This window comes from Lissotriton vulgaris, chromosome 1_1 (genome assembly GCF_964263255.1).
Source record: "Lissotriton vulgaris chromosome 1_1, aLisVul1.2, whole genome shotgun sequence".
Classification (NCBI taxonomy): domain Eukaryota; kingdom Metazoa; phylum Chordata; class Amphibia; order Caudata; family Salamandridae; genus Lissotriton; species Lissotriton vulgaris.
Genome location: NC_141685.1, coordinates 350489641 through 350517045, shown reverse-complemented (window position 1 = coordinate 350517045; position 27405 = coordinate 350489641). Strand labels below are relative to the sequence as shown.

The window sequence follows — 27405 nt, the reverse complement described above, 5'->3', positions numbered from 1 at the left end:
TTGGAAATAAAGTTGTTCGAACGTAAATCCAGGCCGGCCATGTTTGATGCCTTTCGGTTGTGGCGCAAAGAAGCCCGACAGAAAGAGATCAGACAGAATAAACGTAGTCAGCAAGATACTGTTGCTACTATAGTGAAGAAAGCTGAGCAGTTTCAGCGTGATAAGGAGGATAAGGATAAGGAAGTGTTTGAGAGATTACAACGTATGTCCATAGATAAATGCTATCCTGCTTTGCCTACGGAGTCGGATAAGAAGGAAGAGGCAGTTGAGGATCCTTTAATGTCCTATCTCATGAAGTCGCCACCTCCGTACGTACAGGGTACCGCAGCTCCTGTGGTCCCTGCCGTACCTGTTCTTCCACCTATTATTCCTCCACCAGTTCCTCAACCTGCACCCGCTCTTCCGACTGTTCCTGCTCCTTTGTCTGTTTCTATTCCTACTGCTCCTCCGCTTCCACATACTCCTGCTCCCGCTACTGCTCCTGTGTTGTTAACACCTGTTGTTGCTACTGTCTCTACTCCTTCTCTTGTTAGTCCTGTGTCTTACTCTTCTCCCTCTACTCGTAATCGTAATTCTCCCCTTGCGACAAACTTCTTTCAGTCGCTCGGACCTGTTTTTGGGTCTGCTGGATCTGATGGTCCTCAGAGACGTAGTCAGCTTCCTGGTAACAGAGAACGTGTTGCACTATATAATATGGCGATGGGTTGGATGGTAAACCCTCTTAGAAATCCACCCCGGGTTGTCCTCGAAACGTTTAATCAATTCAACATACCAACTCAGAGATATGTGTTTGACGAAATGTGTAAGTTCCTTCATGATCAGATAGTGGCCAATGCGCCTGACGAGGTGCTGACCGCCCTGTCTGAACTTCGGCTTCAGTTCGCAACTGGGCTGATAGTAGACACTAATGTCCGACGTGCTATTGAGCGGTTGCTATCTCTTCGTCCCGCTCCTATTCCTCATGCATTGTTCGTTGAGGATATTGAACAACAAGACGAGTCTGGCCAATATCCTATGCGTGAAGTTCCGCCGGTTTGGATACCAGCTGATCCACAAGCTGCCCCTCCGGTATTGGCACATTTTGAGAGAGTGTGGATACACCTCTCATGGAAACGATCGGAAGTGCTTCAGGTGAAACAATCTTTGCCCGATCCTCGTAAAAATCCTACTGGGTATTATAAGGAATTATCGCAGCTCGTAGATGCTACGGTGATGAATCTTGCCGATATCGATATGTTGTTTGGCAACGTCGTACCGCAACCGGTATGGGCTAAGATTCGTCACCAAGATCACGCAAATGAATTAGGTGGTGATTGGGCTGCCATTACAGCGGCAGACGCTGGACAAGTGGCTGCTACTAAACCCGATCAGTTGATTGCTGCTCTTCCCCAGCGAATCATTGCATTAATGAAAACGCTTATGCCAGCTATGAGGGTAAATTGGGACAAGTTGTCAGCCTGTAAGCAGAAGAAAGATGAGAGCGTTTCCGACTTCTTTACGAGGTTCGAGGAAGCATTCATTGATCATAGTGGACAGGATATGGGTACTGAGGGTGGACAGAGGTTGTTTGTGGATAAATTCGTGTCGAACTTGTTGCCCGATCTAAGCAATAAATTAAAGAATTCAGAGAGTGCGTGGGCCGTTTCTACCTCAGCTCAGATATTGGCTACGGCACAATATTACGAGAATAGAGAGAAAGAAGAAAATGACCGTGCTGATAAAAAGACGAAAGAGCTAAAAACTAAAGTGTTGTTACAACAAGCGTATCCGCCACGTTCTAATCAGAATGCGCCTCAGCAGAATAGATTACAGTCGCAATCGAATCGATCGCAGCCGCGTAATGATTCCTCTTTCCACAGATCTTCATTAGGGTACAATCAATGTGCTTATTGTAGACAGGAGGGACACATTAAATTCAATTGTCCTGCTTTAAACGAACGTAATAGTGGTAATTCGTCTAAAGGAGGCCGTGGTGGTTCACAGCACGCATCACGTGGTAGAGGTCGTGGTGCTCAGAATGATCGCTCTGACAATTCATCAAATTCTAATAACTGTTTCGATCAACGTGGATCATCGCAAGGACGATCTGCGCAGTACAATGTAGACGATTATTACGTCGATCAGGGAACTGACGATAGTAATTACTAGGACAGCCAAAGACAAGGAGAGGGAGTGGTATCAGTTCCGGTTGATCAGAGAGGGCCTTACGTCGCAGTTGCTACATCGGGCGTCGTTGAGCCTTTTCTGTTGGACACTGGTGCAGCGAAAAGTTCTATCATGCATTCGAAACTCCCTGGCGCACCTTTGTCTGGCTTAACAAATGTTTCCGTTGGATTCTCTGGCGCCCCCGTTAGCAATCCAGTTTCGCGCCCTTTGCCCCTTAAAATTGGGCCTCGTGAGCTCGAAGCTCCGTTGATTTTGACTACTGGTTGTGGCGAAAATCTTTTGGGTCTGGATTTGCTTAAACGTTTGTATGCAACTTTGTATTGTTCTCCTGCGGGTGTAAAGCTTACGTTAGGAGAGAGGGTAGTCTCTCCCATGTATTTGTCCCTCGATAAGCTTCCACCGGAATTGGATTTTCTTCCTGCGTCTTTGTGGGCGACGGGTCCAAATGATGTGGGCCTACTTGATATCTCCCCTTATGTTGTTCAGTTGAAATCTAATGTGCGATTGCCACGTATTCCCCAATACCGTATCTCCCTTGATGGTGAACGAGCTTTGTTAGCGATCATCTATGATTTGATCGAGAAAGATGTTATTGAGGAGACTCGGGGAAACGTGTGCAACAGCCCTGTACTGCCCATTCTTAAACGTACTGATCCTACCAAGCCGCCTGTTTATCGTTTTGTTATCGATTTACGGGAGGTAAATAAAATTGTGGTTCCTCAATTCCCTGTTGTGCCTGACATCACGGCGCTACTGACTCTGATTCCGGCTACTGCTTCATGGTTTTCGGTGATTGATTTGAAAAATGCATTTTTCAGCATCCCGATTGCCGAAGAGAGCAGGGACCTTTTCGGTTTCTCTCTTGGTGGACGTAGCTTCCGGTTCAAACGCGCTCCTCAGGGCTACTGTGAAAGTCCATCGATTTACAGTCAAGCTTTGAAGGGTCAACTGGATGCGTTTAGGTTGCCGGTTGGTGCGGCTTTAATCCAATACGTCGACGACTTATTGGTGGCTGCTGATACTCAGGACATTTGCAAAATTGCTACAGTGTCGTTGCTGCAACATCTCTGTGAGTTAAATCACAAGGTGTCACCTTCTAAACTCCAATATTGTTGTCAAGAAGTCACCTATCTAGGTCACTTATTGTCAAAGGAGGGAAGGAGATTGACCCCAGAGAGAATTGCAGCGATTGCGCGAATGGCTGTGCCACAAACCCAAAGAGATGTGCGTGCCTTTCTAGGTATCACGTCGTACTGCAGGCAGTGGATTCCTAATTTTTCATTGCTAGCGAAACCATTGGTGGCTCTTACGTGCAAGGATGTTTCAACTCCTTTACCATGGACGGACGAATGTCAGAAAAGTTTTTCTGAATTGCGTGATTCATTGTGTTCGGCTCCTGTGTTAGGTACTCCTGATTACGGCAAGCCGTTCACGTTATATGTTCACGAGAGGGAAGGTTGTGCTTTGAGTGTCTTAACGCAACCTTTTGGTGGTAAGCAACGTCCATGTGCATATTTTTCCTCGACCTTAGACCCAGTAGCTAGAGCATTGCCGAGTTGTTTGAGAGCAACTGCGGCAGCTGCGGTCTCCATCCGACAATCAGCAGGATTGGTCATGGATAATATGCTTACAGTGATGGTTCCGCATGCAGTCGATACTCTTTTGAATCGAACGAAAACTCAGCACTTGACGAGTGCGAGGTTATCTGGGTACGAATTGACGCTTTTGGCAAGCCATATTCAGATAAAACGTTGTAATGTCCTAAATCCGGCAACTTTGTTACCAATTAGTGCAGAGTCAGATGAAGTAGCAGAACATGACTGTTACTTGCGGACAGAAGAGGAAACAAAAGGTCGTGTGGACCTTAAAAACACCCCATTGGAAGACCCGGATGGCACTCTGTATGTGGATGGGTCATGTTTTAAGTTGCCGAATGGCGATGTGACTACTGCTTATGCTGTTGTAACATTGAATACTGTAGTTGAGACTGCAAGATTGAATAAGAATTCTGCCCAAGCTGCAGAGCTGATTGCTCTCACTAGAGCATGTGTGTTAGCAAAAGGGAAACGTGTGAATGTGTACACCGATAGCCAGTATGCTTTCGGTGTAGCGCATAGTTTTGGACGATTGTGGCGAGAGCGTGGTTTCTTGACGTCGCATGGTACGAAAATACAGCATGGCCAGCTTGTGAACGATCTTTTGGATGCATTGACTTTGCCTGCGCAAGTTGCAATTGTTAAGTGTAGTGCGCATCGTAAAGTAACGGATGATGTTGGTCGTGGTAACGCGTTTGCAGATGAGATTGCTAAGGAGACTGCCCGGAACCTTAGCACTCGAATGTATGTGACGAGTTCGGTTAGGTGGCCTACAGAATCAAGTATGTGTGAAGATACCATAGAGAGCGTGAAAGCAATTCAGAATGAGGCCACCGACACTGAAAAGACGAAGTGGAAAGAAAGTACGGGAAAATTGGATGTGAATGGTTGTTGGATTGATTTGTCAGATCAGAAAAGATGGATGTTGCCTGATGCGTATGTGCTGGCCGTTGTGACAATGGCACATGGGTTAGCACATATTAGCGCGAAAGGCATTTGTAAGTTGCTGGCTGATGTGTGGAAGAATGATGGCATTACAAAGTGTGCTGAACGTCTGGTGAAGAATTGTATGGTGTGTATAATGTACAATCCTGGCAAAGGAACCCCAACTCCCCCTGGCAGTTTTGCTCCTCCTTCGTATCCCTTTGAGGTGATCCAATTGGACTTCATCCATATGGAGCGATGCAATAACCTGAAATACGTTTTGGTTGTGGTTTGCGCATTCTCCCGATGGATCGAGGCCTATCCCCTCAAAGACAATACTGCTTTGTCTACTGCGAAAATCCTACTGAAGGAATACTTTCCTCGGTATGGAATGCCTAGAGTCGTGTGGTCAGATAACGGAAGTGAGTTTGTTGGAAGTGTGATGAAGAGTGTGTGTAAGGGCCTTGGAATTAATCAAAAATTCCATAGCGCCAATCATCCCCAGTCAGCTGGATTGGTTGAGGGGTACAATGGCACCCTTAAACTAAAATTAGCGAAGATTCAGGCTACGACTGGACTTTCGTGGCCTGATGCTTTGCCTCTAGCATTATTGTCAACTAGGGCGACTGTACACTCCCGAATAGGGCTTAGCCCCTATGAGATAGTGTTCGGCCGTCCTGCGAATGTGTGGGGGGTTCCTAGGCCAGGAATATTCACTGATCTTAAGTATCCAATGTTGATTGACTACTTACATGACTTGACTGCTAAACTGAGGTTAATTCACCAACAGGTTTACGACGCCTTGCCGACGCAGACGGAGGGTCCAGGCCACCAGCTCCAGCCCGGGGACTGGGTGGTTACTCGTAACTTCTCACGCAAGAACAATCTGGACCCCCGATTCACCGGACCTTACCAGGTACTCCTGGCCACGAGGACTGCCGTTCGTCTTGAGGGGCGGAAAAATTGGGTACATGCTACCCATTGTAAGCGAGTCCCTATTCCTTTGCCGGCAGACCCGTGGGTAAGGAAAGGCATTGCGTCAACAGAAACAGAAACATTGCAGGCGTTTGTACCTTTTAGCGACGCACAGCTTGTTGGAGAACCCTCAGCGCAGCAGAAAGCCACTGTTGAACACTTGTCAGCAAAAGACTCAAGACCAGATCAACCAACTGATCAACAGGACGCTGTCTCTTCAACGGATCCTTTGTTCGACGAGCAGACACGTCCCGGGAAACATCGATATTCTTTGCGATCTCACACTAAGGACAAATAAAATTTTCTTGCTTTGCTGAAATTGACAACTGCAATATCCTCGTTTCCCATGATCAATTTTGAACATTCGTATCATTGAAATTTTTTATATTAAGCTTCTTTCCTTGTATCTTTTTCCTTCCACAGCTGAGAGACATTGTGCATTATATATATACATATTGTGTATTGAGGGCCGTAGGGCCGCGCGCGTACTTCCTTCTGGACAGTAGGTCTTGACGCTAGGTTAAAGGCCGTCGGTTCCTAGGAACTCCTGGGGATTGACCATTGCTGCACAGAACGAAGTGCGTCAAGAAACGTTGCGGACGGTCGTAGGGAATGGCATTTTCGAAGCTGAATGATTTGGAAGGAGCTCAGGCGTACAGATTCAAGCTGCAGCAACTCAGTCGTACCAAATGTTTTATATTTCAATTGTTTGTATTGTTTCTGACTGCTTCTGCATTTTTGACAGGTGGGGTGTATTACACTATGTCCTACTTCTTACTTGCTATACCTACTCCTACTCCTTACCCTAATCTTACCACCACTGCTTCTCCTCATTCCTTTCATATGTTACCGGAACACGAGCAGGCTAGACGTGTAGAATTCCGCAACAATTCCTTTATTCAGCTCCTCCATCAGCATCAGTTAGTGGTTAACACTACTAATTGTTGGGTGTGTGGGTTGATGCCACATACTACGGGTAAGGGAATTCCATATCTGGTGTTACCGTATAGTTCCCAAGGGTCAGCTCGAGCATTTCAAACAATGTTTCGAAGCGCACTGGGTTTCCACCCCATTCAAGAACAACGTTCCCCCTACTCTGGTCCTACCTCGTATCAGAGGCTGCTATCGATGGCAATAGAGGATATGGAGGATGAGATCCATGATCCTTTTCTTATCCCTGAAGAAGAGGTACAAGCCTATAGGGTCCTAAGTAGAGGGGAATATAGTATGTTCACTAGTGAAAAGCAGCTTAAAAGCTCGCCTCCAATATGGGTCGTACCCCACACTGGTAATCTTTGTCTTATGGGTCGTGGTTCGCAAGCCCCACTTGGAGCAAGTGCTTGCACTGAAAGTTACGTTCTGCCAATGTTCTCGTCCCCTGTGTTTCTGGCTGCCAAGGGTACCTACTTTATCTGTTATGATCGTGCATATACATGGTTGCCCGCAGACTTCATGGGCTCATGTTTCATTGCAAATCTGTTGCCTCCGACGTTCACTGTAGATGCCGATTATCATAAGACTAGAGTTGTACGAGGGGTAATTAGCGAAGAGGATACTGCCGGTCAAGAGGCAGGAGACTTTTTCAAGGGTTTCCTCCCGTTTTGGGGACCTATGGTTAATAGTAGGAACCTGAGACAGTTGACTCGAGTGGTAGAATCGACAGCTAATATTACTGCCAGTGCCCTTGGTAATATCACCACAGAACTTCAGGCGGAGAGACTTATGACGTTACAAAACCGTATGGTTTTAGATGTCGTCTTAGCAGATCGCGGTGGGGTATGTAAGGTGATCCATTCGAGCTGCTGCATTTTCATTCCAGATAATGCTCCTACTGTCTATCAAGCCATCTCGAAGTTGCATAAGATCTCCGAATCCATACACGTGGATATAGGGGATTGGACGCTACTTGGATGGTTTTGGGGCCTGATGTCGACTTGGGGTTGGAAGATTCTGATGATCATCGGGGTTGTGGTAGTGTTCCTGTTCACGTGTTGCCTTTGCGTGCAGTGTGGTCCTGCCTTATGTGGCCTCTGTGCTACAACGTGTATGAGACAACCATCTGTTACCAAGGGGACTCGGTTGGACAGAGCTATGCTACAACAACATCTCGATGGTCTGATGAATATCGAATATGATTCCGACTAGTGCTTGCCTACATGAGGGCAAAAGGAGCGTCTGAGGTTCCGTGACAATTGTAAGTGATGTTTTCGACTCGCACGAATATGGTCGAGTCTGGTATCTATGAACCGCAAATGACGAGTTTAGTAAGTGTGCGCAGTTTCGCTGTGCTAACTTAAACCGTTCGTTTGTTATGTGGGTTTTTCATCTGTACCCACGGGTTCCATCTTAGATACGGCATCCATTTTGTCTCTTGCCCTCAAGTAGCCAGCGAACGGACGCTGTCCGCTTCGCGACCCTGGGACTCCCAAGATATTGGCGGAAGACACGTGTTCTTTGAAAGTGTCTTTATGACAAGGGGGTTGCTGCTGTAAGGCAGATGGCGCCGCTCGAGGCTCATCTTGCCGCACGGGCTTATTGTCTCAGCCGTGCATCTCATTAGGCACATCCCTTTGATGCCTGTATCTCGTGTTTCCCGATACCTCCCCTTTTACACCCTTTCCGATCTCCCCACTGTCTCCGTCTTCCTCTGCACCTGTCTTTGTTCTTATTTCGATCTACTTTACTGCTGATTGGAATTTGCTAATGGTGGGAAGATGGGTTTTTACAGTTGGGAACCGCCAAATGTTTCCGTACTTATGTCCCGGACCTTGTGTGTGTTTCAAAGTGACCAAAGCGACCCCTCTGGGGGCTAATTGTGGGAACCGGGTTGTAAACTTTTGTGTATCATGTTATCCTATGGGTAAAAACTGTATAAAAGGAGCGATCCACAGAACCAATTTGAAGCAGTCTCCCCGAACTACACTTGATGTACTTCCTGTGACTTCTGTGTTCCCTGCAGCAAATAAACCTTGAATCTTTGACGCCGAAGGAAGTGTCCCGTGTCTCTGTGACTTGTACGCCGGAGCAGGTTACCCACGAAGGTTTCAGGTGTTGTGCCCTGGCACCGCTGGGTCCAAAAGAACCCAGTCCTTCAGTGCACCTATATTCACAACAAACACTGGCAAAGCCAATAAGTCTGGTTTTAACCCCTTGGCTGCTAAGCCTTTGTCCCTAGAATGCTAAGCCCTTTTGTGGCTATTTGGGGTAGCTCGCGCATTGGCCTCCAAAACCTTTTTTGCACATAAGGTATCCACACCAAATTTGCATTTTTTTTTCCAACATTAGGGAGATTCCAAAGGGTACCCAGGGCTTGTGGGTTCCTTTAGAGGTGATTGAGAAAATAGGCAAAATATAGCTAAAGTTTGTTTTTTGGGGAAAAATAGGAAAAAGTGCTCTGCAAAAAAAAATGTCTCTATTCATCAAATGAAAAGTGTTAATTGAAGGTTGCTGCTAATGTTTCAGAAATCTGGGGACATCAATTATTCAACTCTCCTTAAAGCGATCTAGAAATCCAATGACAATATTTAGTAAAAGTTAATATTCAGTTTTTAACAGGGGATTCAAAGACAGAGGGAAGTAGGAAATGCTGAGATTATGAAAATGTTGATGTTCAGCAAGACTAACAAGCTTGTAAGATACGATGGTACAAAGACTGACATTATAAAATCTATTTCACCGTTCTCTCTGGCACTTATCACAAAGTTGCTCAAATAAATTTTAAGGAATCGGATGGATGTACCTACCCCTTCACAAATTCACAAATTCCAATACTTTTAAGTTCCAAGAAGTACCAATATGGTGTGCACTATACAGTCATATTTCTTGCCAGAATTAGACTAAAAATATTGCAAATGAGCCAGCTATGAGTGCCTAATTGTTTCTTTGTTTAATTGTTGCTTTAAAAAACAAAATGCCCTAAAGCAGGGTGCATTATGTTAAAAAGAAGAACATATCTTTTGATGACTTTACATGTCCTGACAGTAAAAATCCTGCATTGTTGTTATCACTGTACTAATGCTAGTAGCCCCATTCTCTAGTACGGAGTTACATGCTGCCAACCCAGCTATGCTAGCTTCCAGATGGGACTACTAAATCTGATACTTCAACGTATCAAAAGAATTGTTGCATTAAACCTGACTTGTTGCCCAATGGGACTATTTTACAGGTAGCAGCATTCGAAAGTTGCCTTTTTGTTGCCCAAGCCTTCCAGTATCCGTTTTCTGTTGCAAACAGCTGCTGTCCTCGAGACAGCCTGCTGTCCTCCTAGGGAGAGTAGGAAAGGAAGAGGAACAAAAGACCTACTGAGGGAAGAGGTGTGACCTTCTCTTGGCTGGATGGCTAGAGTGGGTGTGAGCCCAAGTGGCGAGTTCCAAAGGAAAAGTTGCTTTTGGAGGGAAAATATTGGTAACACTAAGAAAGGGGCTGCTCTTTTGTTTAGGCAGACAAGTAATATTTCAGGCAGGGAGGGAAAGCCTGTGTTAAACCAGCTCCCAGATAGCCACACATATGGGTTGGGCTAGGGAACTCTATAGAGAGAGAGAAGGGTATGGTCATGATGAGAGTGGGCAGAATAATACACTCTGTGATAGCTAGGTGCCACATTTCACAGAACGTAGGCATTAGGTATGAAGGAAACTTTTAGCCTATTGGTTAGTTAGTCACCATCACCCCTTAAGCTCATAGGAGGCATAAAAGTAGCACCCCCGGCACTCAGACCTCAGATCACTACTGGCCTCGAAAGAAGACTGAAGAAGCATTGTTCAGCAGCTCCCTGGACCCAGAAAAGAGAGGCTGCACCAAAGACTGGACTGCACCTGCAGACCTGAAGACTGGCAAAGAGAGGAAGTGAGACTGCTGTCCCACTGGTGGAAAAGATGCCCATGTGTGCCAGACAAGCCTTCACCCTTGTGATGCCAGCGCAAAGAACCTTGACCACTGCTGCATGCCGTGGTGCAGCCTGGGAGTTGAAATCCTAACCCTGATAAGGTGCCACTGAGTTCACTAGACCGGTGGATCCCATCCGAGTGTCTCTAGTCACCCTGCAAGAAAGGTTTGGGCAGTTCATGGAGACAACTGGGTTTGCTGTACCTGGACACCAGCTGACCAGTGGCAACTGGACCTGCACTGGACTTTACCTTGACACCGTGGAGAAAGACACCTGAGGCCAAAGATGCCCCCGCCCCCAAGCACGAGGACAAATGGGTGGCCACAGGAAGACCTACCGCACCAGCCCCGCATCCCCAGAATCCTCAGCATCCTATATCCTTTACATCAGGCCACTACCATTGTCTTCAACAGCGGTCCAGCCTAATTATTCTCAATCAGACTGCAGAATGCTAAACGTAACAAGTCTGGTCCCTCTGCCTTGTCCCCTACCGGAGTTGGCCCGTATAAGAGTGCCCATTTAGCCATTTTCAACTTGCTTGTCATGGCTAACCCTAAGCGGCTAGTCTGTGAATTACAATTATTTTTTTCATTGAGATAAAAGCAGTGATCTATTGTTTATTCTCATCATTCAGGTGTCTATTTAAAGATGAAAATATAACCTATTTTTATAAATTGGTGTTGGATTTCTATGCGCCTTGTATTCTAAGTATTTAATGTTTTGGTACATCTTAATGCTTACACTTATTCCATAAAGCCTGACTGTTAAGTGATGCAGCTACCCAGCATGGAGCTTAGGCTTTGCAAATGACCCTGACTGGACCTGATTGTCATTATTACACCGTGATGTCCCACAACCACACCATACAATAATCCATAGTTTCTACCAAAAATTCAAACTGTTATTCTGTCATGCAGGTAGCATTTAGGTTGAAGAAATCCTGGTGGCATTTAAAGGTGGGAGGTGGTTAGTGTTATCCGGTTGATTGTATAATGGGTCTAGTAGACATCGACAATAGAGATTTTCAGCAGACTCTGAGAAGAGAAGAAGAAAATTTGAAGATTTGGGAGGATTTTCTAAGGGAGATGGAGATTGATTATGGTGTGGTGTTTGAGAGGCAACAGTAAACATGAAAGGATTCTGGCAATGGGGTGGGCATGCAGGGAGGAAGCACTGCAGAGCATAAGTAAAGGTTGTTATGTTGAGGATTGATGAGCCCTCGTAGGGTGAGGAAAGGATGATAGTAGATGAGGAGAGTTTCTATATTCTGTGTTTGGGCTCATAGGAAGGAGTGTGGGTTCAGGATGGGCGAAGGTAGAATGAGGTGTTGGAGTGAAGATATTTGAAGCCAGCAATGGTAGAGGGTAGGTTGTATAAGTAACATAGGAAATAAAGCCATATATTATGAGTAAATTAGGAAATAGAGGTGGCAAGAGAAAGAGAGGTTTCAAATGGGAGCTGTAGGGAGGGTTGGGTATGAGAAGAAAAGAGGGGCAAGGTTGACAAGGAGAAGGAGGAAAGAAGAAGTGACAGGAGCAGAGCCTTAAGAAAATTAGAGAGGGTAGGAATTCCAAAGAGAGTGGTAAACATATAGTGGGAGAATGGCTCATTAACATGGATGAAGAGATTGAACAGCAAACAGGGGGAAAAACTAGGAAGGTATGTAAGGAAAGAGTTGGGAACAAATATGGAAGGAAGTTATATCAGAGTGCATGCAAGAGGTTTGGGAGGAGAAGGTTTGTTTCCATATACAAAATAATATCATAGAGTGTTCACAAATCAACTGTGATGAGTGAAGGGCACCAGAAAGAACTCAGACAGATGCTAATTTCTGAGGGCTGCCTAACTATAGATGTCAATGGGTCCTGAGCCGACCAAGAGCCTACAAATATTGGATAGTTTATGATCCATTCAGAACTGGTGGAGGTACAACCCTATCAGGAATGCAGCTTTTGAGACCACTAGATAAATATTGTATGTAGGTCCAAAAATCTGCAGTAAAGGTGTGACTGCATGAGAGATAGAGCTTCCTCAGAACCACCACATAACAGAAGCAGTGCCACAAGATAATGTCTGGTGAACTGTTAGAAAAGGGGGTCTCTAGTTGGCAGTGGTTTGTACTTTTGTCCAAGTAGGTGCCCTTCTTCCTAGTCAGGGTAGGGGGGATACACTTCTAAAATAACCCCTGCTCACCCCCTTGGTAGCTTGGCACAAGCAGACAGACTTATCTCAGAGGCAGTGCGAAAAGCATTTGTGACACATACAGTAATACAGTGAAAACACTACAAATGGACATCACACCAGTTTAGAAAAATAAGTAATCTTTATATAAACCAAACAAGACCAAAATGACAAAAATCCACAATACAATAATACAAATATGACTTTAAAATGGTTTAAGTAGTTCAATTCAAAGCAACTTGCAGATGCAACACTTTTCGCACAAATAAATGTAAATGTGTTGTACTAGTATAGCGCACAGTTACCCCGGACCGGGGTCTCCCGGCGCTTGTACTCATACCGCTCAGGAACCCTTCCTGGCTTTCCGTGTGAAGTGTCCACTCCTGGGCACCTCCATGGTGAAACCAGGCATCCCTTGCGCTGTTGGGGCTGTTGTGGAGATTAAGTAAGCTATTGCCCAGAGTTGCACCTTGGGACCCATGATTAGAATAGGCACTGAGGCGAGAATATCCGGTCAGAGGAATTTATGAGCTCGAGACCCGCCGAGGTGGGAATCGAACACTGGTCCCTGGCCAGAACTCTGCATCAAGGTCTGCCGCTCTAACCATTGAGCCACACTCCTCCACAAAGTCCCTTGGATGTGTCGTGCACACAAACAAAAAGGGTCGCAGGAAAGGTGAGGCGTCGGTTCCTTACACTCATGGAAGGTGATGCATCAGTTCCTTGCTCCTGGGGAGGTGATGCGCCAATTTCTTACTGCGTGGGGAGGTGATGCGTCGTTTTTTTACTGTGTACCCCAATGATGCGACGGATTTGGTGCCTCAATGCCATGCGACAATCCGGGACGATTTGCGGATTCTTGAAGCCCCACAGCAGGCCTTGCATCTGAATTGGTGCAGTGATCTTGGACTTCAGAGATTGGTGCACTCGATGCGGCATGCTGCGATTTCTTGAGCCGTGGTCAGGGACTGAGACAATTTCTTCAGCAATAAGTCCGAAACCTGTGTGGATGCATTGTGCTTCTTAGAGTTGTGTTACCTTTTTCAGCCTCTAGAGGTCCAAATCAACAGCAGGCACCTCTTAGCAGGTCAGAACTCCCAGCAAGGAAGTTCAAGGGAGCTGGTGGTGAAGTCTTTGTGTCCCTGAGACTTCAGAACAGGAGGAACACTCAGTTTAAAGACCTTGGAGATCTTCCTCAAGCAGGGGACACAGCAAACACGAACGTCCTTTCTCCTTTCCTTGGCAGCAAGTAGCTCCTGCAGGCCAACCCCAGACAGCAAACTGCACAAGGGCAGTATTCCTCCTCAGCTTCTCCGGCTCTTCTCCTTGGTATAGATTCCACTTGATTCCCAGAAGTGATCTGAAAGTCTGGGGTCTGGGCCCCGCTTTTAATACAGAAAATCTCTTTGTTCTCTCCGGACCAGGGCTGTGAGCCCAGCCCAAACCAGTTCCCGGGGGCACTTTGCAAGTGCACAACAACCTCCATTGTCAGTGTGAGCCCTGGCTCCAGACACACCACAGTGAGGCGAAGCCATCATTGTGGAAGGCAGGCAGAGCCCTATTCAGGTGCAGGTGCTACTCCTCCCACCACTCCAAATGCACACCAGGCCTATTCAGCCTTGCTTTGACTCAACCAGACTCTCTGGAGCCACTGTACATCCACAGCCCCTGTCGCTCCAGAGCCAAACAGTCAATACACATCCTAGCAAAGGCACACTGGATGGCTAAGCAAGAAAATACATACTTTCTAAAAATAGTATTTTCAAACACAGAATGTAAAAATCACGAGGGGCGCTAGAGGGCGCACTAGCAGTATGGCCGCACTGATGTGAGGCTCCTGCAGCCTGGATTTCAAATCCGTTATTTATCCTCCATTTCCACCTCCTTTGCTCGTCCTGACCATTCTTAAGCGGAGAGACTGCAGTCAAGGGGCCTCGGCGAAAATTGCACGCTCTGCGATTTGCGGATTTGAAGCTACGTCGCCTGGAACTTCCAACCGAAAACCGGATTGGCAGCGGCTGGTGGACCTTGTGGGACCGGCGACCTACGTGAGACCGCGGCGCACCACGAGGCGACTGGGCCCAGTCTGTGCACTCCGGCGTAGCATTTATCGGCCGTAGCCGAATTCAAGTAAGGACCCCCCCGAACTGTCCGGGAAAGACCGCCGCCTAGTCTCCACACATCTGCCTCTGGATTGCGACTACTCCTGCCGGCGCTGGGGCGCTGTGTGCAGCGGAGTTCGGGCAGCCGGGGTGAATAGCGGCCATGCTTTGCTGACGGTACGGCGTGATACTGCCGTGCATGCCCGGCTGACCATCCTGCTCGTTGGCCACACACTCGACACTGCCTGCTCTACGCCCGGTCGCTGCATAGTAGGGCAGGGACCCTGGCTGCTGAACTGCCCTCCCTTCACTCCCGCACTGGGGCCTGATACCCCCACACCCCGGAGAACTTTGTACCCATCCTGGAGGCTCCAGTTACTTTTTTTTTTTTTGTCCTCATTACGCAACAGGTAAAAGTAAGGAGTTTTCAGGGACCTTTCTCAACTTTGTGGCTCCCCTGAGAAAAGAGACCCCTTACGTCCGTACACTTATAAGGAGAAGGGTTGTTGCATGTAAGTAGGTTGAGCTAGCCATATTTGCTACTCTTACAAGCCTTCCTCGACATTGTTGCAATAGCGTAATCATTGGACAGTTTACAGAGGAAGTAATGGGAAATCCAGGAATGTTACATGCACAATATATATATACTGCTCCATTAAATTCACCTCTTATGATATTCTTCCCACAAGTCCCAGAATTTATATTTTTTAGAGGCATGTTTCTTATTTTTATCTAGGTTGAACACTTTCAAAACTGAAGCCAGCCATTCATTATGAGTGGGGGGCACAGGAATTATCCATTTTACACAAATTTCCCTTCTTGCCAAGAGAATCAGTATGAAAATTAAGTTCTCTTGAGCTTTAGTAAAAGGTCTTCCTACATTCGTACTTGAGACCCCAAAGATAACTAGGTCGATACTTACAGAAAGTTGTCTTCCACAAACCTCTTCTAAGGTAGTACCCACTTCTTTCCAGAAGGCGTCCAGGCTGGGACAACGCCAGAACATATGTAAGTCATCAGCCATCTGTAAACCACACTTTGGGCAGCTCTTCACTGTGGCCCCGTTCAGTTTGGATAATCTTTTCGGTGTCCAGTAGGCTCTGTGTACAGTGAGTAAATGATTTCTTTTGAGAGCAGCAGACGTTACAATAGACCAGCATATGCTCATAGATACTTGCCATGTATCACTTGTATTCAGCGTCGGCAGGTCTTTTCCCCAGATACTTTCTGGAATTCGGAAGTCGTCCTCCCCAGCCGAGATTAGAGCCCAGTACCAGAAGGAAATTTCTTTCGGAAATGGTTTGGACATCTGCATCTTTATCTCCAGGGCGGTGTTACCTTTTCTAGTTTCTTTGAGGGACTTTCTCCAACTCAGTAGTTGGTAATATTTAAATTTCGAGAGAGTGGAGTTCGTGCATTGAGATAATATATCCCAGTCAAGAAGTTTATTTTGAAACAGGAGCTGTCTCCATTCCGTTATTCCTGCTGATCTTAGCGGTATCGCTAAACTGTCTTTAAGGCAGTCTGGTGTGATCTGAGAATCCCAGATCGGGGCCTTATCACTGTAAAAGGGGATATCCACTGTAGATCTAATACAGTACCACAGTCTAGCTGCAGATTTCAGGACCTTCAATTTAATTTTTTTAAAGAACTTCGGATGACCGAATTTGTAGAGAAAGTGGCTGGTATTATTTGTTAAAATTCGTAGGTATAATGGATAGTTTTCATAAGGACCCAACAACACTCTAATACTTTTAAATTGGAAGGCCCTGCAGTATTCTAGTAGATCTGGGCTTGCTATACCTCCTTGCTCTTTAGATCTTCTTAATTTACGCCATGCGATTCTTGGTTTTTTAGAAGACCATATGAAACTGGATAGGTCTCCCTGCATCTTTTTTATCTTGTCTCTATTGAACTCGAGCGGGATAGCGTTAAAAATAAAGGTGAATTTTGGTAATATTGCCATTTTTATGATGTTCGATTTACCCAGGAATGTTAAGGGCAGAGCTCTCCAGACTTTCAGTAACTTTTTTACCTCCATCTCTACCCTATGAAAATTTATTTGGGTAATTCTATCAATCTCCTTTACCAGATCAATACCCAGGTATCTTATCTTTTCTTTACTAAAGGGGGATACGAAATTTTCATTCCAGCTTACAGTTTCAGTTTTTGTCTGATTTATCTGATAACCAGATATCCTCCCAAAGTTTATTAAGGTCTCTTCTGTTGTTTTGAGAGCCTCTTCTAGGTCTGAAGTAAAGATCATGAGATCGTCTGCATATAAAGCAACTTTCTTGTGCCACCCTTGATAGCAAAATGGGGAGATTGAAGGGAGATTCCTAAGATATTCTGCAATCGGATCAATATAGAAATTAAAAAGCAGGGGGGAGAGGGGGCATCCCTGGTGTGTACCTCTACCTATTTGGATGTTGTTAGTTAGGTGACCATTAATTAGTATTTTGGCTCTGAGCGAGTTGTAAATATTTTCTACGACTTTTATGATTTGTCCCCCAGTTTAAATTTCTTTAATACCTCACTTAGGTAGGACCAGTTTACCCTGTCAAACGCTTTGGCAGCGTCAATCGTAATTATTGATAGTGGGATTTTCTCTACAATAGCGATATCAATTGCCCCGATCAACTCATGTGTGAGATCCTGAAGATGCCTTCCTGCCATGAAGCCCTTTTGATTAGAGTTTATTAGTAACCCCGCTATTTTCCCCAATCTTTTTGCCAGGATTTGAGTAAAGATCTTATAGTCACAATTTAGGATGGATATTGGGCGATAGGATTTGCATTTTTTGGGGTTTTTACCTGGTTTCAAGATAATAGATATGGTAGCATCGTTCCATGACTCCGGGATTTTAACGTTCTTTATAAAAATCTTGTTAAATAGAATTGTTAATTGGGGAGCCAGCGTATCTTTTAGCTTTATATAGAATTCATTTGGGAGGGCATCAGGACCTGCAGCTTTTCCTCTCTTTAGTTTTTTTATCGCTTGGACAACCTCTTCTGTTTTTATTTCACTATTTAAATTTTATTTTTCCTCTGGAGTTAAGACTGGAATATTTTGTGCCTGTAGAAAATTGGTTATTTCCTCAATTTTTGGATTACAGTCCTCAGTGTAGAGGTTGGTAAAAAAGACCGAGAATTCTTCTTTTATTACTTTCTCTTCAAACCCATTTTGAGAGCTGTCTGTTGGATCTATACAGTTTATTTTATTTCTAGCTTGGTCTGTTTTAAGCTTCCATGCGAGCATCTTCCCGCAGCCCTCTCCATACTCATAATGGGCAAGTTTACTGCTTTCCCATCTTTCCCTAATTTTGCCTTCTAGTAATGTCAATAAATTTTCCTTCAATTTGAGCCTTTCCTTAATTAAGTCTTGACATCTCAAGGGTGAAGTGTCTATCAAGATCTGTCGGTCCAGTGTTTTTATATTCACTTCTATTTTCTGGATCTCTTTTTTTGCATCTCTTGATTTATGAATGGCCAAGCCACAGATCTTGCCCCTTATTACTGCCTTATGTGCGTCCCAGACCACTTGGGGTGAAGCACTCCCATTATTGTCTTGGAAATATAGTTCTGTCTCCTGTGTAAGTTGGTCAATTATTATGGGGTCTAGGAGGACAGAATGAGAGATGAGCGGGAAGGTGGATCAGTTTATGAGTATTTTCTACTAGCCCCTGATCTATAAAAAAATAGTCAATTCTTGATTGTATACCGAGCTTTTTATTATTAAAGGTAAACCTATCCTGTTTGGTGCCCTTCTCATTCCATACATCAATTAGGTTTAGGTCTCTTTTATATATTCCCAACCATTCTCTCATTTTAGGCAGACTGACCTGTTTTCTTTTTGGGAGCCGATCTGTATTTGGATTTAAAATTATATTAAAGTCTCCGCCTAGAATCACAGGAAAATTTACCGAAATCAAATGGGAGTATAATGATTGTAATGGGGTAGGATCATCTATGTTAGGGCCATAATACCCGGCTAAAATAAAGGTGCTATTAAGTATGCTAATCTTAGCTAGAGCCCATCTCCCCTTAGGGTCTGTCTCGGATGATAAGATTCTTGCCTTCAAAGATTTTTTTATGAGGATAACAACCCCTTTTGTGACGCACTGTTGGTCAGTACAAACATAATCCTCAACCCAATGAAGAGTTTTAATGATCTCTTCCCATTCTTTTCTAAGTAGGTGTGTTTCTTGTAAAATTAAGATTTCGCTATCGGCAGATTTTAGATATTCAAAGATTTTCCTTCTTCTGCTCTTAGTTCTTAACCCATTAACATTCCAGGTGATTATTTTTATATTCTTCAGGTTTTTTCCCATCTCCCTCTGTAAAGTGTATGGCATCCATTATTAATCAAATGGTTCCTGATTATCTCCTTTGCTTTAAGATGAGGACTTTTTTTTATGTTTTTCCCTATTTTGCTCCCAACCCCCATGTGCTCCCCCCCCTCCTCCCCTCTTAAAAGTGCTGAAGACCACTTGTAGTTGTGGTTATATAAGATAAACGTAAAAAAGAAAAGAAAAAAGGAGGGATGGGGAGACACATACCCTCCCTGGGTAAGCCTCCCTTTCCTTTGGGCCTTAATTATAGCCCTCTTTGAGCCCCGTGCCTGCATTCAATTAAGGTAGTTGAGGATACTAGTGTTGTAAGTATGTCTTAATACTTGTTTTCATTTCTTCATTTTAGGTATATACCGTCTAGAACACGTACATTCAGGCTAGGAATGGGATTGGGCTTGAATTTGAATTTGATCCCGCATCTGTACTAAAAGATTATCAACTTCAAGAGGATCTTTGATGTTATACATCTTATTCCTCCACATAATCCTGAGTGAAGCCGGGAACTTCATTTGGACTGTAGCTCCGAGTGATTTTAGTTCGGGCATTTTTTGACCCAGTTCCCATTGCCTGTCTTGTGTCACTTTCGCAATGTCAGATCGGATCCTAAAAGACCAGTCATCCCTGTTGTATGCTCCACATTTTAGTACTTCACTCAGAATCCTCTCTTTGATATTGTAAGATCTAAATTTCACCAAGATCTTCCTTGGATTCTTCCTCTCTTTAGGTTTCCCAAAAGGATCACGGTGTACCCGCTGAATGTCATTTTCCAGGTCTAGGGTTTTACTCCATGGAAAATAATCCTCTATTAGCGATATTATAAATTTCTTTATATCTGACACTTCTCGTCCTTCCGGCACATTAAGAATTCTCAAGTTAGATCTTCTAGACTGATTTTCCAAGGCTTCCAGCTTTTCCTCCATAGTTTTGTCCTTTGGTTTTAAGTCTCTAATATTTCGTTCTGATGCTTCCACCCTCTTAGTCAGACCCACAGCTACCGCTTCCACTGTGGAGACTCTCTCATTTAGTGCCAGTAACTTTGAGTCCAATGATTCGAATCTATCATGGAGTTTGATTTGGTTTTCCTCTGATATCTTAAATCTGGATGTCATCTCAGCAAACATTTTTTCCATTAGGACCTCCATACTGCTACTAGGCTCACAATGAGTTTTGTCAGATTTAGAGTTAATGTTAGATATATCTGAGGTGTAGGAGTCAAGGGATTTGATATTTATAGCATTCTCCAAATCTGAAGCAGGAGGCATAGTTGGACAGCTCAGGGTAGTTACAGTTCCAGAAGAGCCTTGAGGTATAATTATTGTTTGACTCAGGGTCTGGCTGGAAGAAGACCTCGAGATCAGATCCTGAGATTGGGCTGTCGTCTGTGGCACCTCATGATCCTGATTCTCTAACTCCCTCATCGAGATTTCTGCCTAAAAGTTGCTCGGGTCGCTTGTGTCTCCCGATAGTGGCTGAGATAACACCGGTGAGGCAGACATTTCCATTACAGATATACTATGGACTTTGTCCTGCACTTTAAAATAAGACCTCAAGGAAGGTGTGATTTTTATTACAGATTTTCTCCTCCTTTCAGCTACTTCCAGCCTCCCTTCTGACCCTCCTTTCTTATTTAATGGTATCCCTTTATCTAATTTAGGGGCTTTACGCGAAACTCTCTTTGTGATTCGCGGAATTACAGGTTGTTTAAGAACCGGAGGAGCTGATTTTTTGAGAAATTGCCTGTTCCTTAAGCAGTAAGTGGACTTTTCCTGCTGAACCGGATCAAGTTCAGTTTCGGGTTTAGCAGCCAGATCCAAATTATCTACTTTATCTACTATAGTGTCAATTTTACCTATGGCACTGAAACTGCTAAAACCCCTGTCTGCTTTGATAGTTCAGGGATTACTGGGATTACTGGGGGTGAGGAAACGCAAACTGTGCTTTCTTTCTGCCCCTCCACTTTTACTCCACCCAACCTCCTTATAGTGGTATGTTGTAATTGTAGTTGTAGTTGTAGTTGTAGGTAGTGTGGCAATATATTGTTCTCACAAGCTCCCACCAAATGATTCACCAGGAACAGGTAGTCAGGGGCGAATAGTTTATACAGGCTTCCCAAAACTGGCGTGTCAGTTATAGACAATGTGCTATTGAACTGAGGCTGGTATATCTTAACCAATGACTCTGTAGAAGGGAATTGCGTAACTCTCCTGTTACTTTGCTGAGCCTCAGAACTAGGGAGGCCCCCGGGGGAGTGTACCCGAGCTCTAATCACTTCTAACCCCCCCGCCTTACCTCTAACACAGAATGAAAATCGGCTCACTGCTTTCCTGCAGTTTCGCTGCGCTTGCAGAGCAGCCTCCCACTTTTCGGCGTCTGTGCTTGTGCTGAACGCCGAATCACCGATGAGCAGGCTCGGTTTCCCGCTGCTCGCTGCTGCAACAGCGGGGGCTGGGGGAGAATCTTGGACAGGATTTCGAACGCTGACCGGGATCAGCATGGAGAGTTGAGACGTTATCCGGCAAAGGCAATTATACCGCAGGTAGGAGACAGGCTTTTTAAAGCACTTGCGGTGCTCCGTAAAAAAACCGAGAGAGAAAAGAAAATAAAGATCTGTAACTACCAATAAGCTGAGCTAAGAGCAGGACCGCCGCTAAATACTACAGTTAATACATTTAGTACGCCGTGATTATGCTATAGTTGCCCCTAGACACCATGTTTTTACGAGCATCCTCACCGCACAGTACCGCGCGTGGAGGTCAGGCACGGAGCTCCCGACCGGTCTCAACATCTTTCCCCAGGCACCAGTTACTGTGGAAAATGGCCGGTTGGGGTGCGCGTGGCTGTTCGCTGGTCTCCCTCCTCCTGCTACTCATGCTGGGCAACCTACCGATTGCTGGGCACTCACCGCTCCCCCCCCCTAACTGGAGAGCCGCGATCGTGTGAGCCAAAGACCTCTGCTTTGCCCGCTGGGTCCAGAGAGATCACCCGCCTATCTGCGACATACTGGCTACCTCAGGAGACGCGGCCTGGCAGCCAACTGCCTTTTCTGGGCTCCTAAGTCCCCGTTCTCCCCTGCAGGTTTCCTGGGAGCTTATTGCTGATACCGGGCTGGGACTTACCTTACACATCTGGGTTAATGCGTATTAATGTTGCCTCTTGGTCTAGACAAACTACTCAGAATTGTGGCGGCCCTTGACTCCAATCAGCATACTTCCTGCTTCTACTACCTATGCTGAGGCTGCTCTCCTAACTTAGATTACTCTGTGCTCACCATTGTTCCCTGATTATTCTAGCCCCCCCACGCGCCTCGCAATATCTACAAAAAAGAAGACTGCTTGGAGTGAAACTCTCGCTAATGAACTCGGACTCTGGCCCACTTTGCGACAACCGACTACACCGCAATTTACCATCTGCCTCGAGTCCCTACAGGAGGCCTGCCATGGGCAAACCCGATAACCGGCAACCAAAACTGTCGTTTGAATCCGCCACGTCCAAAAAAGGACTGAGAAGCTCACAGGAGGTGGGAGGGTTGCAAACCACCATGACTACGGAGACTGGCACCGGCCCGCTGCGTCCGAACTGCAACAGATGATGCAGGAAATGCGGCAGGGATTCGCCACTATAGTGGACAAAGTCGACAGGATGTCCTTGAGAATGGACGCTATGGTTCAAAAAATTGATATTCACGAAGAACGCATCACTGCAACTGAACAACGCATATCCGAGAATGATGACACAACAGCCGCCCACACGACACAATTGGCGAGAATGGACAATGTCCTCAGGGTCATAGCCGCTAAGAATGAGGAGTTGGAAGCCCGAAGTCATCGCAATAACATCCGCGTAATAGGTGTGCCAGAATCGACCAACACGGGGCGCATGGAGGAATATGTGGAGAAGATACTTGTTGCGGCGATTGGCCCTGGGGCGTTCTCCAAACAATTTATTATTGAGAGGTCGCACCGTTCATTGAGACCGAGGCCCAATCCTGGAGCCCCACCACGACCCATCATTGCGAGACTCCTGATTTATCGAGATCGTGATACAGCGTTGAGGGCAGCACGCACCAACCACACGCTTACGTGTGAGGGGTCAGCTTCTCCATCTATCCGGATTTCACCCCTGTGGTACAGGAACAGCGTCGTAAATTCCTCGAAGTCAAGAAGAAGCTCCGAGCACTACAAGTGGACTATGCACTGTTATACCCAGCTAAATTGAGGGTGACGCATCAAGCTAAACAGCATTTTTTACAAGCCCGCAGCAGGTAGAAGACTTCATGAAGAAACTAAAACGAGAACGTGCCGAGAACAGGCGCAATGGAGAAGACAGACAAGAGGATTTCCACTCGGCAAATGAAGATGAGTAATACTGAACACTGCGTCCCTGTTTGCTGATCTATTCCGTGAGTGTCCGTCTCGGACCCTCTGATGGGACCTACGTGATGGACGTCTCACTTGCTGGCTGGAGGTCACTGGACGAGCACTGGACTATGGTGGTAAAGTATTCCAGCCACCCCCACTACCTTGACTAGGCCCAATGTGGCCGATCAGAACGATGGGCGAGGTGTGGGGCGTGGCTATGTGCGCGACTAGGTTGCACCCCAAAGGTAATACCCCACTTTACTTGTTGCTGATGATGAAAATGTTGGAGTGTGTTGGGATTGTTAAGGGTGGGGGGTGGGAAAGGGCTACTGGCAAGTTGGGGCTGCTTCAGTGGGAGGGGGGTGGTGAAGCGCTGGATGGAGCAAAATGGACCCTCGGTAATGAGTTCATGTGCTATTTTGGGCTACTTATTATTAGATTTGCAGTTGACTGTTGGCAGGGCGTGCTCCGGCACTGTTGGACCGCGGCAACTAATGTATGCTTTACTCTTACCTTGAATGCTGCAAAGACTTGCCTTTTGATAGCTACTCAGATACGTTGTGAGGCGTGGCGATGCTGTTTGGGTGGGAGGTTATGTCTCTTGCAGGGTCATATTGAACTCATCGCACTGCATGTCATAGTATTTTCTGAGGTTCTGCGATGTGAGAGGAAAGATGGGTAGTACATTGTTCAGGTATTGATGGGATATGTCGAACTGTATGTACTTGTTTTTTCACAGCTCCTAAAGCCAACATGTTGGGGTTGTTGCAGGGGGGGAACTGGGGGATTGTTCGGTTACAATGTTACCTACTAAGGTTATTCACGAAACCTACCAACGAGTTGCTAAAGCTTGACACGACAGGATATTGTGATTGTATGCAAGAAGGTCTTCTTGCAGTGCAGGTTACATGCACAAGAGACAGGTTGGCTCTGGGCACCGGCATGCATACCATGCTGCGATTACGAGTGATGGCCCACTCGACATCGGCGACTATCTTTCTGAGAGAGGGGGCTGTACATCAATCATGGGGGACTCTAATCTGAACATTTTAACGTGGAATGTGAGAGGTCTTGGGGATCCGAGGAAACGACTACAGGTTCTAGCGTACCTTGATCACCATTCCATACACATAGCCTTCCTGCAGGAAACCCACTTCAAAATGCAACCCACTCATACCTTTGCTAATAGATGGGCGATACATACTTCTTTCTCGTCTTTCTCTACATATGCTAGGGGCACGGCAATTCTGGTAAAAAGAGGCACACCCTTTGTCATGGCCGGGTCCAAGGGGGACTCTCAGGGACAATACTGCATGATGTGGGGTAGATTAGGTTACATAGCGGTTACGTTGGTGTGCTTCTATGGCCCCAACATTGATGACCCGGGGTTCTTTGCTGAGATGTGGGCAGAGATTGTGGGGACAGGTCCACAGCATCTCATTTGGGGCGGGGACTTCAATACCACACTAGATACTACACTGGACAGGTCACACCCAGCCCCACAACACTACACTAAAGCGAGAGCGGAACTGCGTGCAGTAGTTACAGACCACAATTTAGTGGACGCCTGGAGACCCCTACACGCTGATATGAAAGAGGGCACACATTTTACAACACAAGCGCGCTCCTGGGCCAGACTCGACTATGTATTTTTAACACCACAGCTTTATACCTTGCTTACTCGGGCACACCATCTCCCAAGAACATATTCAGATCACTCCCCCGTGAGACTCACACTGCGCTCAGCGGACCTCGCCCCCCCTCACTACAGCTTGGCGGATGCAACCCACAGTGTTACTAGACATCGCCTTTCAGGAAGAACTTTGAGAGGAATGTCTCGATTTCTTCAGGAGGAATAAAGATTCCGTCAGAGACGTTGAAACTATTTGGGACGCATTTAAAGTGACATTAAGAGGGATTTGTATTGCTAAGGGAGCTGGGATGTTAAAGGCCATTGTTGCTCGAATAACGTCCTTGGAAAAGGAAATTAGGAGCCTAGAGACATTACTGGCCACTTCCCCCACTGACCCTGTTCTCCTGAAAATATGAGAAAAAGTCACCGAATATACTGCTGAAGCCACTAGGGAATCAAAATTTAGAGGCAAGTACTGCCTTCTACTCCCTACCTTGATATTACCTGATCAATCCGGATTTGTGCCTGGCAGGGCCACCTCGCATATCTTGCGTACCTTTTTCTCAGTCCTCAACTCATTGCATGAAGGCCAAGCTATGGCAGCTGTCTTTCTGGACGCCACCAAGGCGTTTGATTCCCTTGAATGGGACTATGTATTTCGTGTCTTGGAGAGGATGGGCTTTCCGACGATTTTCATCTCCTGGATCAGGCTCCTTTACGAGCGCCCAATGGCCAGGGTAATGGTAAATTATCCGAGGCATTCCCCATCACCAGAGGGACCAGGCAGGGATGCCCCCTTTCGCCTCTCCTCTTCGCGATAGCTACGGAACCATTAGAGACAGCATCATAGAGATAGTGCACTACGTTGTTTTCAACGGCAAATACTGATATCAATGTATGCTGATGACATCACTTTATATATACGCGACCGTGCGACAACCTAAACCCCATTCTTAGAGAATTCATACAATTTGGTAGACTCTCCGGTATCCAAATTAATTGGGGCAAATCTTGCATGTTTCCGCTTACACCTTCCACAACACGTTTCGACTTGGATTACCCAATTGCCTGGAGTGACGGCGATTTTAAATACTTAGGGATACACATCGAAAAAGATAGGGATGAACTGTTACGTGCCAACTATGGCACTACTATGAACCGCATTATTGATAATGTTGCACGTTGGATTACCTTGCCACTTTCTATGGCAGGTAGAACTTCATTGATCAAAATGGTTATCCTCCCACAACTACTTTACCTTTTTTTAAATATTCCTTTCAACCCGGGCAGGTCCTTTTTCCAAGAGCTCCGTTCAGAGCTTATCAAGCTTGTGTGGGGCAGAAAATCCCCCCGGTTAAGGTGGGATACCATGACTCGACCCTATACTCAGGGCGGTTTTGGTGTACCGGATTTTGAACTATATTATCAGGCAGCTCAAGCTCATTATGCCTATTTCTGGGTGCAGCAACCTAGATATATGCCTCAACTAGCAGCTGAGCACTGGCTAGCCCATCCTATCCCAATAGAAGTTGCACTCTACGGTGTGGTACCCGGCAGGGATAAAACGCCCACAACAGTATTAAGCACGGTTACCGCATGGTCCCGACTGGCTGCTAGACTTGAAGTGACATTGATCTATGCCCCGTTACTACCACTGGCCTATCACCCAGACATGCCCCTTTTGCAGGAAGCGGGATTCCGCAAGTTGCTCCACAGGATTCGTGTGGTAACCTGGGGGGACCTCTATCACAATGCTACATTTCGCTCCATGGAACATTTATATGAAGGCATACGACCAACTCCACTTGACATCTTTTTGTACATTAGGCTCCGCCAAGGACTTAAAGCACTCACACCGGACTTTCCAAATGAACCCCTGGCCTTAGTTCCTTTGCAGCTTATACTTCAAAATGATAACCCTAGCAAACTGGTATCGACAATATATCGGACAGGGCACACACAAATATATCATCCTCCTGCGGCAGCCAAACTGAAATGGGATTTAGAACTAGACAGACCCCTCACTGACAAGCAATGGAATTTTTGCCTCCAGCAGACAGAGCGTATCTCAGCTAGCAGTAGACATAGAATTATACACTACAAATTCCTACATCGCTTATATTACACTCCAGCCCGGTTATGTAGACTTGGACTCTGCACTACTGACAACTGTGATAGATGCCATGCCCATGGGGGCTGATTTTTTGCACCTTGCATGGACCTGCAAGGCAGTCC

At 45.8% G+C, this 27405-nt stretch overlaps 1 protein-coding gene across 1 annotated transcript in view; it reads left to right on the top strand.

Annotated features, from left to right (window-relative positions):
• The window catches only part of LOC147747165 (cytosolic carboxypeptidase 6-like), a 2097334-nt gene that overhangs the window by 69364 nt on the left and 2000565 nt on the right, over window positions 1-27405 (top strand). The gene's annotated exons all lie outside the window — the stretch shown is intronic.